This window comes from Mytilus galloprovincialis, chromosome 12 (assembly GCF_965363235.1).
Source record: "Mytilus galloprovincialis chromosome 12, xbMytGall1.hap1.1, whole genome shotgun sequence".
NCBI lineage: Eukaryota > Metazoa > Mollusca > Bivalvia > Mytilida > Mytilidae > Mytilus > Mytilus galloprovincialis.
Window position 1 is genome coordinate 3,064,740 of NC_134849.1, and position 11,787 is coordinate 3,076,526.

The 11,787-nt window shown below is 33.1% G+C and overlaps 1 long non-coding RNA gene across 1 annotated transcript; it reads right to left on the bottom strand.

Moving 5' to 3' along the window:
- Positions 1-274: 274 nt before the first annotated feature.
- On the bottom strand, positions 275-9,732 carry LOC143054996 (uncharacterized). The gene is made up of 3 exons (XR_012971906.1): positions 9,675-9,732; positions 2,298-2,635; positions 275-1,360 (listed from the first exon to the last, which is right to left on the bottom strand). It is a non-coding gene; the product is annotated as an uncharacterized LOC143054996 (long non-coding RNA).
- Between the last annotated feature and the right edge of the window lie 2,055 nt (positions 9,733-11,787).

Sequence of the window (11,787 nt, forward strand, 5' to 3'; positions counted from 1 at the left end):
GTATTAATTTGTTTTAGTGTCGGTAATAGTTGTGCAGCTTGTTGACTGATGGTAGCATAATTATACCTACAAACACCGATAGCAAATGAAGACGATTCAGAATTTTGTAAAGATTCAATACATTTTAGTACTTTATATTTTTCTGTAAGATTTGACATTATTTCCGAACCACTCATCGACACATGAGAAATTCTGTAAAACAGGAATTCTAACATTAGTATTGATTGTTCACTGATTTCACTATATGGTGGATAACAGCTTTTTTTACAAGGATAAGAATGAAATAAATTCTGCATCAATCCCCTGATTCCACTATACTTTATACTATACAGTACACTGAGTAGTGATGTATTGTTATATTCATTGATCTTTCCTAAGAACATGTTGTGTTCAGGTATGAAATAGTTCGGACAGTAACAGTTGTTTACCCATGCTATAAGCTTATTCAGACAGAGAGTAAAACAAATAAACAATTTAGGTAATTGAAATGTGTCAATATCCACTTCCTCTGAGACCCAAAATAAAGCCGTCTTCACAAAGTAAGAACACAACAAATCTTTAACATCGTCGTTTGTGTTTACGATACGCTTTAATGTTAATTTAAGAAGACCGTAACACAAGAGTTGAGTAAAATTAAACGAATGTACAAGTTGTTTTTCTGCCACTGAGAAAGATATTCTCCATAATAAATTACAATTTGCCATAATCCTGGGTCCTATAGGTACTAATAAACAACCGTAATTTATTATCCTGTCAATTATTGCATTAGGGGGCCATTGCTGTCGATAACGCAATTTCCATGGCATGGCATGGTATGGTAAATATTTACTTCTAAGGCAGAATGCGATATCCACTTCTTGATTTGTATTTGATAAGCAGGGACCGTGTGTAAAGACATTCTGCCTTTGTTTATTTAACTGCTTTATACGATTTACAAAGTTAGTCGTTGATAAATATAGACCTGTTTGTGTATAGAGAAAATTTTCTTTAGATACATATGGATGTGCTCTTTCCCCTGCTGCTATAAATCTGAGTCTAGTAAATCCAGGATAATCAGTATCTGTCTCCATAAATATTTCAGTACGTTGTACCGGATGTTTGATATTCCTTTCAATCTGTGTTACGTTTACCACTTCATCGACAAGCATCATATCTTCGTCACTTCCTGGTAAATCCAATCCTTCTGCTAAACTCCCACTTGATATTTTTGTTATATTTTTTTCATTTGCATTGAATATTTTATCATTTAAGATAAACAGTATTTGTCTTTTACGTATGTCTATTTCAGTACCTATTGTTCTTATAAGGTGGTTAACCAAGTGGTTTTCTATAGAATCATTTTCAGTCCAAGACAAATGCTCTATAAAATAAAAAAAAATATGTAAATATACTTCTTCATATCTAAATCGTATAATGACGTTCGTAATACATAGGTATAGCCCCGAGATCCGTTACATAATGACAAAAAAAGTCTTACCACCAATTGCACAAAACGGTATTGTTGGATATGTCGCCTTCTGTAGTATCATAGTCCTTTTACTTAAGATGACGAAATATCATTCGGTAGTTTATAGTAAATTTTATTGTTTTCTAAATTTTCGGGTTTTTCAATCGTTTTCTGTTAAGTGATGTCTTTGTACATGTAAATACGAAGAAGTGGCATAAGCGCCGATGAGACAACTCTTTCAGTCACAATTTGTAAAAGTGAACCCTTATCATGAATATAGGTCAAAAAACGGTCAGCATCACGTAGGCTTGGTTCACATCGAACAGTAAGCTGTAAAGGGTCCCAGCACATATTAGTGTAAACCATTCACACAAGGAAAACAACAGTCCAATCAATACAAAAAACGAGAAAGGAGAAACAGTTTATGGTGTTGTCAATTTCAAAAAAAGATGTTGTATGATTATAAATGAGACAATTATCCACCAGCGATTGATTGAGGTTGATGTTTTGAAGCTGTTGGTTGCAGTTTGACTCACCATATAAACAGAACCTAAATTACAATAAGCAAGTGTTTAATGGCATTGCCATAATAAATTTACGTGAAACAATCGATTGCTTAAATAGAGACAAAAAAAAATAAAAAAATAAAAAATATAATGTTATACAAAGACAGAAGACAACGTCTGAATTATAAGGTCCTGACTCTGTTTGTCTCTGACTTATGGTTCTAAATTATCACATGTTTTTTTTTCATCTTTCAAGATTAGTTTTATATTTGTTCCAAATCAAAATTTTAGACACAAATCCAATTCTCTATTTTGTGACAGAAATAAAAAAAAAAAGTAATTACCTTTATTACAGTCTGTACACTTATCTAAGTATTCCAGATATTCATTTGAAGCTTTGTCGGGATATCGAAGATTCATTATCCAGCTTTCGTGTGTTTTTCTTCTATCTAAACAATCTTTATACATTCGTTCAAACTGTCTGATTGTCAATCCGAAAACGTCATTTGAGATAACAATTCCTCCATCATCAGCCTGGTAAACCAATGGAGTGTATTTGCGCTTTCCACAATAAGGAAAACGTTTAACCCCATATTTCTTCCAGTATGTAAATTTTCTTATTCCATTCATTCGCTTTTTGTCGTCATTTTCCTGGTTACTATGATTCGTGTCCATGATGAATCTAAAAAAAGAAATTATCAAAGTTGAAATCATAAACTAACATAATTTTATAAGAGCAGTGTATTCGAGGTGTGACAGCCCTGTTCGATATTGTTCATCGTGAATTAACCTAACCTTTTTATAAAATGCCCTGTACCAAGTCAGGAAAATGGCCATTGTTACATGGCAGTTCGTTTCTCTGTGTGTTACGTTTCGGTGTTTTGTCTCTGTTGTGTCATAGTTTTCTTATATTTGATACGTTTTCTCTCAGTTTTAGTTTGTAACCAGGATTTGTTTTTTTCTCTATCGATTTTTGAATTTTGAACAGCGGTATACTACTGTTGCATTTAATTAGACCGTGTTTTCATCGAGCTATATTAAATGTTTTACATGGAGTACAATCAGTTGTTAGTGTCTTCACAGCACTGCATGCCTTGTCAGTTGTAGTTGATCTTAAATTTTTAGGACGAGGAAGCTACTAAATACAATTGTAAAACACTTATATTAACGGACGTTAACTTAAAGTAACATGAATAATCCTATTACGTATATATAATAATTAAGAGGTTTTCAATGAACTAAAGTTTCCGGGTAGATAAAATGTAAACAAATCAAAAGAGATTTACATTGCAAAAAAAAACAACACCACAAATATAATAAAAACATGTTCTCAATATGGCGGCAATGTAAATCAGCACTTATAATCAAAACTGAGGGATGTGAATAAGAGAGATGAAATTATAAAGACTGTGGAATTGAAAGATAAACTTTAAGATGGAAAGATGACTACAAGCTTCAATATTTAGAACCTTTTTTGGATAATATAAACAACTAAATATATACATTAAACTTAACTTAAAAATCTAAGGATTTAATCAATAAAACAGACTCTGTTTTTTATAACTGAAATGCATTTGTGTTGCTGTAAATTCAAGGAATGTCAAAAGTGTGCAAAACTCGACAAAAACGGACGAAGTAATTCCAGGGTTGGATAAACCATGGTTTTACTAAATAAAAGAGTCGATATAAATATTGTTGTTTGATTTCGTTATTTCTTGGTTTTTAACATTAATTTCAGTACTTTTGGCTTTTCATGAGGTTCAGGTTTTATTGACATAGGACGCTGGAGGGCCTAGAAAGAACCATCGCACAGCTGAAGGAACCAGCAAGAACCACAGAACTTCCGGAGTACGAATAGAACCAACGATCGACCGCATTACAATTGACAATCCTAGTCAATAAAGATTAGACTTCTCAGACTTTGTTCCCCTTAACATTGTGGATTGTCGAGAGGATACCAGCCTAAGAATGCGTTATGATGCTAATCCAACAGATGTGGCTGATTTTCCTGGTATTATACTAGTAAGTAAACTGCAGTGGCTGGTTATCTTAACTTTATACACACATAATAAACAGTGTACCAATTGAAAGAGCAAACACGTATGATACCTTTACTGATGATTAGTTTGGATGTAGACTGTATGTGTTTTTATTAAACATTTAAAACAAAAGATTTACCACTGGAGATATACAACGTTATATTCGTATTCATCATTGTTAATTGTTATATTTGAGTTGTGATTGACACTTGAAGTTACACTGAATCATCCATTTTTTTATTTATGTAATGACAGTAAGCTTTAACGTGACAAAATAGTCCATGCCCACCACAGTACCTCTATGATTTAACAGTGCAGTAACAGGAAAATTAAAACAAAGAAAAACTTCCTGCTGGAAATTTACAATTCTTGTCCCTACATAAATTTTCATTGGCTTATAATTTCTTAAATATATAGAAGGATACTTATCATAAGTGTTTAAAACTAGTTCAACTGTACAGTAAGGAAATAAATTGAAATGAAATACGAGTTACAACAACGATTAGTTTTTTTTGCGATGTTTTAAACTTTCATTGTGTTCATAGGATGATGTTATTTTATTCGAGTTGTGCATATACACCGATTAGATACAGTTACGAAACACAGCATACTACTTTTCATTAAATCAATCTAGGGAAAACGCGTCAAGATAAAAAAAAAAAAAAAGATTGGACTAAACAGTTTCTTAACAGTTTTCGAAAACATACAAATTTGTAGTATGATAGTAAATGAGATAATTCTCCACCATGACATTGAATGTTAGCAAAATAGGTAACTGTACGGCAAAGATAAGCAACTTCTTCTCTCCGTATAAGCTTCCTTTATAAGGAACACCAATGATTATCTCCAAGTAAAAGTACTATATACATATTAAAATATATGGTGTATATATTTTAAAAGTTAATATCCAACTGTTAAAACATACAGTACAACTCTTCTATTTACACATAAAATCTGAGTGTCATTTATAAACGTTAAAACACAACTTATACGGAATAAAAACTGTTTGTTGCAGACCGTCAACCATCCATTGCCTCAAGCAACTTTAAGCGTTTTATATACAGTTTATAGCACATCTCCCTAGTTTTGGTGTCTATCGTGTTCATTATCTTGCCGTCTCTTAGTGTGTGTGAGAAATGCCTGGTAATACTTGATTTGGATTGAAAGACACTGTGCCAAACTTCAGCTGTTGTATGTTGAGTTCAAAGTATGTAATTCTAGTATATGATAAGAGTGGACACTCCAGGAGAAAATAAGAAATATTTTCCTCAGAAAGATGACATAATTTGCAGAATGAAGAAGATGCTTGATTAAATTTTGCTCGATCATAATTCAGTATAAAAGCTCCTGAAACTATCCTAGCTTTAATAATAGCTTTCCGAACTTCTGCTTTTGTCTTGTCAAATATAGTCCATACTGAATTATTTTTGCCAATAAGAAGATGTTTAATTTCCATATATTTTAGAGATGATTTAGATTCGGCATCGTCCGTGAATGTATTTTGCCAGTATGTGTTCAGATGCTTCGTTATAAGAGATTTCCATTTCAATTTTGAGGGAAGAGTTTCTTGAAGAAGATGAATCGGAGGCAGTCCATACTTTAATAGGATTTCTCGAATTGTTTTTCTAGAAAAAGCTATTCGGGTTATCATAGTTGACCGACATTTGTCTGATGATGATAGCATTAACTCTTTGAACATCTGAGGAAAGTAAGTTATGGAGAAAAGACAGTTGCTTTTTGTGAAGTTCATCTTCTATTGGCAATCCACCAATTAAAAGATATATTGCAGCTATAGCCGTACGTTGAGGAAGAGTTTGAAAATGTCTTAATTTCTTTCTATGAAAAGATTCCAGCTGTGATATATTAGTCTTATTTAGAGGAATGGCTTCCAAACCATAAAGGAGTCTTGGTAGAACATATGTGTTGTAGATTTTATAAGATGTTACTGGATCTCAGCTATTTGTTCCATGCACCCAAAGAGCCCATTAATGCGTACAAAGTTCGTTTTGCGAGCTTTATTCTATTTGCCATATTTATTTCTCCTTCCCTTTTCCAGCTTCTATTATACCTAAATGAGTTGCTTCTTTTGATACTGTAACCGGAGTATCGTATAGAGTCCGATCAGCAATTGTAACCTTTCCACATGTGACAATTTTTGTTTTTGTTGAATGAATTTTGTAGTGATGTTGATTAGAATATCTTTCCGAAACGTTGAGCATAATTTGAAGATTGTCTCTATTTGTTTCATCAATGTCCAGTGTTGGAAGATCCTTTTGAAGCAACTCATTTAGGATTATTTCCCTGTATTTCTCTTCATCCCTTCGCTCCCATAAAACTTTCGTTTTAGTGATTTTCTTTTGATTTGTATCGCGGATAAGAAGAGGAATGCTGATATTTGTTTGTAGAATGACTGCACAATGTGCCGAAGTGTTGGCATAGGATTTTTCTAGAATAGAGTACTTTTTAGATAAATTATTCCTGTTGGAAAGAAAAAATCAATCTGTGAAGATCAATGGTGAGCATGATGAAAGAAGGTAGGTTGATTGCCTATATCGAGTCGAAAAAGAGAAACTTCCTGGACAAATTCCTTCAATAGTTTATCATGTTTGTTTGTTCTAGTCTGAAGAAGGGACCCATTAAGATCGCCAGCAAGAATTATAACATATTTGGATTGATGTTTCTCAATGATGTCGCAAAAATATATCCAGGCATTCAGAATATTGCGTTTCAGAGTTATTTATTGCAGGCATATATGAATTGATGATACAGAGCATAGGTTCCGTTGCTAAAATTATAGCAACGATTCGTTCATTTCCTACCTCAAGTTTCTTAATTTTGCTTGACCATTGTTTGGGCCACAAGATTGAGACACCAGCTTGTCCTCTTGGTGCTTTAAAGTTTGAAATAGGTTCACTAGTATCATGGCATCAAGTAAAATTTGCCAGAGATGGTATTAACTTTGACATAGTTTGTTTTTGAAATTCCCAGAGAAAGTGTTCTTGGAGGCACACAATTGTATTTTGCAGATCCAGTGTATGTAAGTATTGATGATTTGACTTGATGCCTTCAGTATTACAAGAAAGAATATTATAGTCTGGTGGACCTCAGTATTATCCTTTGATCTTGAGGATGTTTGAGAAGGCAAGTTTGACGAAAAGGATGAGCAAAATTCCCTTTAGTATTGCCTTTTGAATTTGTTAGAGCATTTGAGTAAGAAGAGGGTTCATTTGAGTTGTTGACGTCTAAACTTGGTGAGACTGACGAATCCTGAGAGGTAATGTTTATAGAGGAGTGACATACTGTTTCATCATGATTTGCATTTGTGTACAAGTCTATGGAATCTGAGAGCAGTTGTAAAGATGTTCTGTCTCCTGTACTTGGTGTAGGTAGGAGTGCAGGACAACACGTCGTGGATAATCCCACTATTGGTTGTCCTGACTTCCCCAAACCTGTCCCTTGGAGGAAATTGTTTAGTTGTACATAGTTTTTCAGACTTTTGATGAGTAATATGCCGATCTTGGTTAGTTTGATGATGAGTCCTTTTGTGTTGAGAATGAAAATTCATTATGTGAGAATTGTTTGGCAGATGAGAAGGCTTCTTTTGTGAAGATTGTGAATGAGATTGTTGTTGGAAATTATTCAAATGAGTTCTAGGTTGTCTTGTTTGAGTTTCAGAGTGTGAAACCGGAAATTGTCTAATAGGTGGCCCGTATTGTGGATAGTTGTGCTGTTTAAGGTGTTGTACCCGATCATGCAGTCCACTTGTGTCCATATGGTTAGTTGATGGATGAGCCATATAGACGTTGCTTCGGTGAGGTTCATTTGAATAGTTATAAGCTAGTGGTTGAAATTGATGAACAAATTGATGATGATTGTAGGCTTGAAAAGATGGGATAGAGTGCAACGGTATGTGGCTAGGTGGAAAATGGCTAGATGTTGAAACTGGATAAAGAAAATGGTTAAATGGTGGTGCACCACAATGCATATTTGGAGTATGTGCCGACATTGGGTAGGTTGATCTTGTTTGCATTGCGAGCTGTGTTGTTAGAGCTGTATTGATACACATATTTTGTACCATTTGAGTTTCGAGCATTCTGATTCGTTGATCCATAAGTTCATCTCTAATATTTTGTTGGCAACACGAATTTTGGTTGTGTTGACTCTCGTTTTGACTATTCACTACATTTTTGAGCTGATTTATTTCGTTTTCTAATGTGAGAATTCTTGTCTTTTGGTTAATAATAATATCTTCTTTTTCATCTTTTGTTTTATAAGCTCTTTTTGTTGTTTTAAGTTTAATTACCTCAGCATTAATTGGAATGTTCACCTGGTTTTCATTCTGTGAACCAATAGTGTCCGAAGCTGTTGCCAAGGGGAAGTCCGGACAGCTAGTCGTGGATAATCCCACTGTTGGCTGATCCAACTCCCCTTTAGCGTCATTAGATGAAGAGTTTATTGCTGAAGAGTTTGAAATCAACTGGTTATGAGTATTGGAAGACGGGTCGATTACGTTTACATTTGTTAATATAGAACCTGAATGTATATCCTCATTATCTTGAATCATTTGACAGAGAGTCTCATTTGTTTTTCGGTCTTCATATACACATGCTGCTTTATACTTCTATATCACTTGAAATATTTATAGTTGTCTTTTATGGAGTTGAGCAAAGAGAGAAAATAAACTTCCTGGTTAGAGAATTGTTTAGCACTTGCTCAGGTGATATATTGTATTGTTTTTATTAAAAGAAACAAATTAAAATCCTGATAATATTGTACAACACTTAAATCAAGAGACTTAATGGAAACACATCTCTTTGAATCATATATGGCGGAATTTAACAAAATTAACGTTGGCACTTTCAGATGTTCTTCCTAGTAACAAAATGTCGTGAAAATGAGGTGGAAAATTTGACAGAGCCTCACATAATAAACAGTAAAAAAAAAGGATACACATTTTAAGTTGATCAATGTTTGTTCCCAGGATTATCCTTGTAAGTAAACCACAGTGACTAATTAGCTAAACGTTGTTAACACATGAAACACAGTGTACCAATTGAAAATAAGCTGTATAATACCCATAAGACCCACTGAATAAATTGGAAGAGCAAATACGTATTATACCATGACCGATGATAAGTTTTGGCGTCTGGCGTACTAAATTATAATCCTGGTACCTTTGATAACTATTAATGTAGACTTTTTATTTTTCTATGAAACATTTTAAAAAACTATATATCCCTGGAGATGATTAATGTGATATATATCTTAATTATTACGTTTGATTGTGGTTGACACGTGAAGTAAGACTAATTTAAATATAAAATAAAGTATCCACATTTAATAATTAATTATATCTTAATTATCACGTTCGATTGTGGTTGACACGTGAAGTAAGACTAAAGTATCCAAATTTTATTACTAATGCAATGCCAGTAGGTGTTGACGTGTTTAAAAAGTAAATGAAGTTTACAAATAAATCTGTTTGTCTCTGCGATACAATTACAATCTACCATTTTCTACGAAGAACATACATAAATCAAATCAGGAATATGACAACTGTTTTTCATTGATTTAATGTGTTTGAGCTTTTGACCTTGGCATTTAATGAGAAAATGTCTGTTTTGAGGTTTCCCCTGAGTTCAGTAATTTGATTTTTTTGCCCTGGAATAAAATAAATCTTACCTTCCGTTCAATGGAGACACTTTTACAGTTGTAACCCCTGACCACCACAACACTTCTATCATATATCGCTGTAATTGGAGGAAGATGAAAACGAAAGAAGAAAAACTTCCTGCTGGAAATTGTCAATACTTGTCGTAGTGAAATTTTCATTTATTCATACTTTAACAAATAGATTGAAAGATAATTGTCATAAGTGTTTAATACTAGTTCAACTGTACAGTAAGGAAATCAAGTAACGTGGCTTCAGACTTACATATGTTAAAATTACATTTTTTGGTTTTATTTTCCTCGTACTCAAACATGTACATGTCATAGGCTGATTTTAATTATATTTTGCTTTCATTTTTATTGCATGGTATACATCACAAATAAGTTTTTTAGAGAGTTGAACTTATAAACCGGTTAATGCTTTTCATCAGTGAAATAAATGTATTTTTTAAGGAAAACGTACGCAGATACATATAATATTCAATTAAACAGTTGTTACAGTTTTTAGAAAATAAACTAAGGTGGTATGATTGTCAATGAATCAACTCTCCAAGAGTAACTACATGACATAAAATTTAAACAACTATAGCATGTTTAGGTTATTGAAGGCCTTCAAGTCAGCTAGTAATGGCCCCGAAAATAAAACAAAATGAAATAAAACTTCCTTGAATTATGGATTAACATTTGTTTCTTACTAACTCAATGTCGTATGAATTACTTTTAGCAGTCGTTTAAAAAATAAAATCGACTTACAAAGGCAGTCATGTAAAGATGTAACATTGAGAGATCAAATTATGACAGTTATAGAAACAAACTGCAGTTTTGAAAGAATAACTTATAAACGGAAGGATGACTACAAACTGAAATATAACAAACCGCCAGGTGGAAAGAGTGACAATTTAAACTGGGAATGTGCAAATTCAATCTTTAAATTAGAGGGTGACACAAATGAAATTAATGTTAAAGTCTAGATACAACCGGACAACATTAATCATAGTTGAAATGAACCAAAGGTATTGTTTTTAAAATGTTTTATGAATCATTTTAGAACAAAGTTTACAAAAAACATTTCTGAAAAGTGACACAAGCAATTATGACAAACTTATTTTGTCTGTTTTGGAAATAGCATGTATGCGTGGCTCGGTACCAGTACATTCCGCCGTTCTGTGGTTGTGATTTGTATTCCTGTATTTCATTTTGATGCGCTTTTTCTATACATGTATGTAATTTTTATGACATATTTGCTTGTTTTAATAGTGATTGAGATTATAACGCAATGTTTTTTAACATTTTTCCCTTTTATGTATGTTAGCTTTGTTCAAATATCGTTGTCAACATTAGACTGATATACAATGAGAGGTTCATCTAAAACTTAACATCTGGTTTAAGGCATTATTTTCTACATAAGAAAATGCCTGTACCAAGTCAGTTTCCTAAAAGGAAAAACGAAATTTAAATGTCACTTAAATGAATGGTTCCGAAACACATTGCTGTTAACAAAGTTTACTTCACATATATATTATGAACATATCTGTAGGACTCGAAAGTCGAATAGGGACGCTAAAACGTGATGGTCTCGTTTTTTGAGGTTCCAATTGGGGATACAAATGTCGTATATACTCCGGAAGTTTCCTAAATATATACAGAAATCTCTGTGTTGTTATCCAATCACAGACCTCGATACCTTTGTAATCGGTTTGTTACTTTATATCCTCCTTTTTATTCATAATCAAGATGCTATTACCGTATTTGTATAATCATAAGCAAGACAACAAGTGCAACATGTATCTGCTTTCCCGTCCGGAGCACCTGAGATAACCACAAGTTTTCGGTGTGGTTTCATGTTGCTCATTCCTTAGTTTTCTATGTTGTGTTTTGTGTACTTTTTTTACTCTGTCAGTCTATTTTGTTTTAAGCCATGGCCTTCTCAGTTTATTTTTGACTTATGATAGATATAAGAAGATGTGGTATCTAATTCCTATTTATAAAAGTAAACCATTATAGGTCAATGTCTTCAACACGGAACCTATGCTTACTCGGAACACAAGCTATAAATTGCCTCAAAAACTACTAGTGTACAAACCATTCATACGGCAAACACCTCCAATTTCCGGTGCATGTCAAA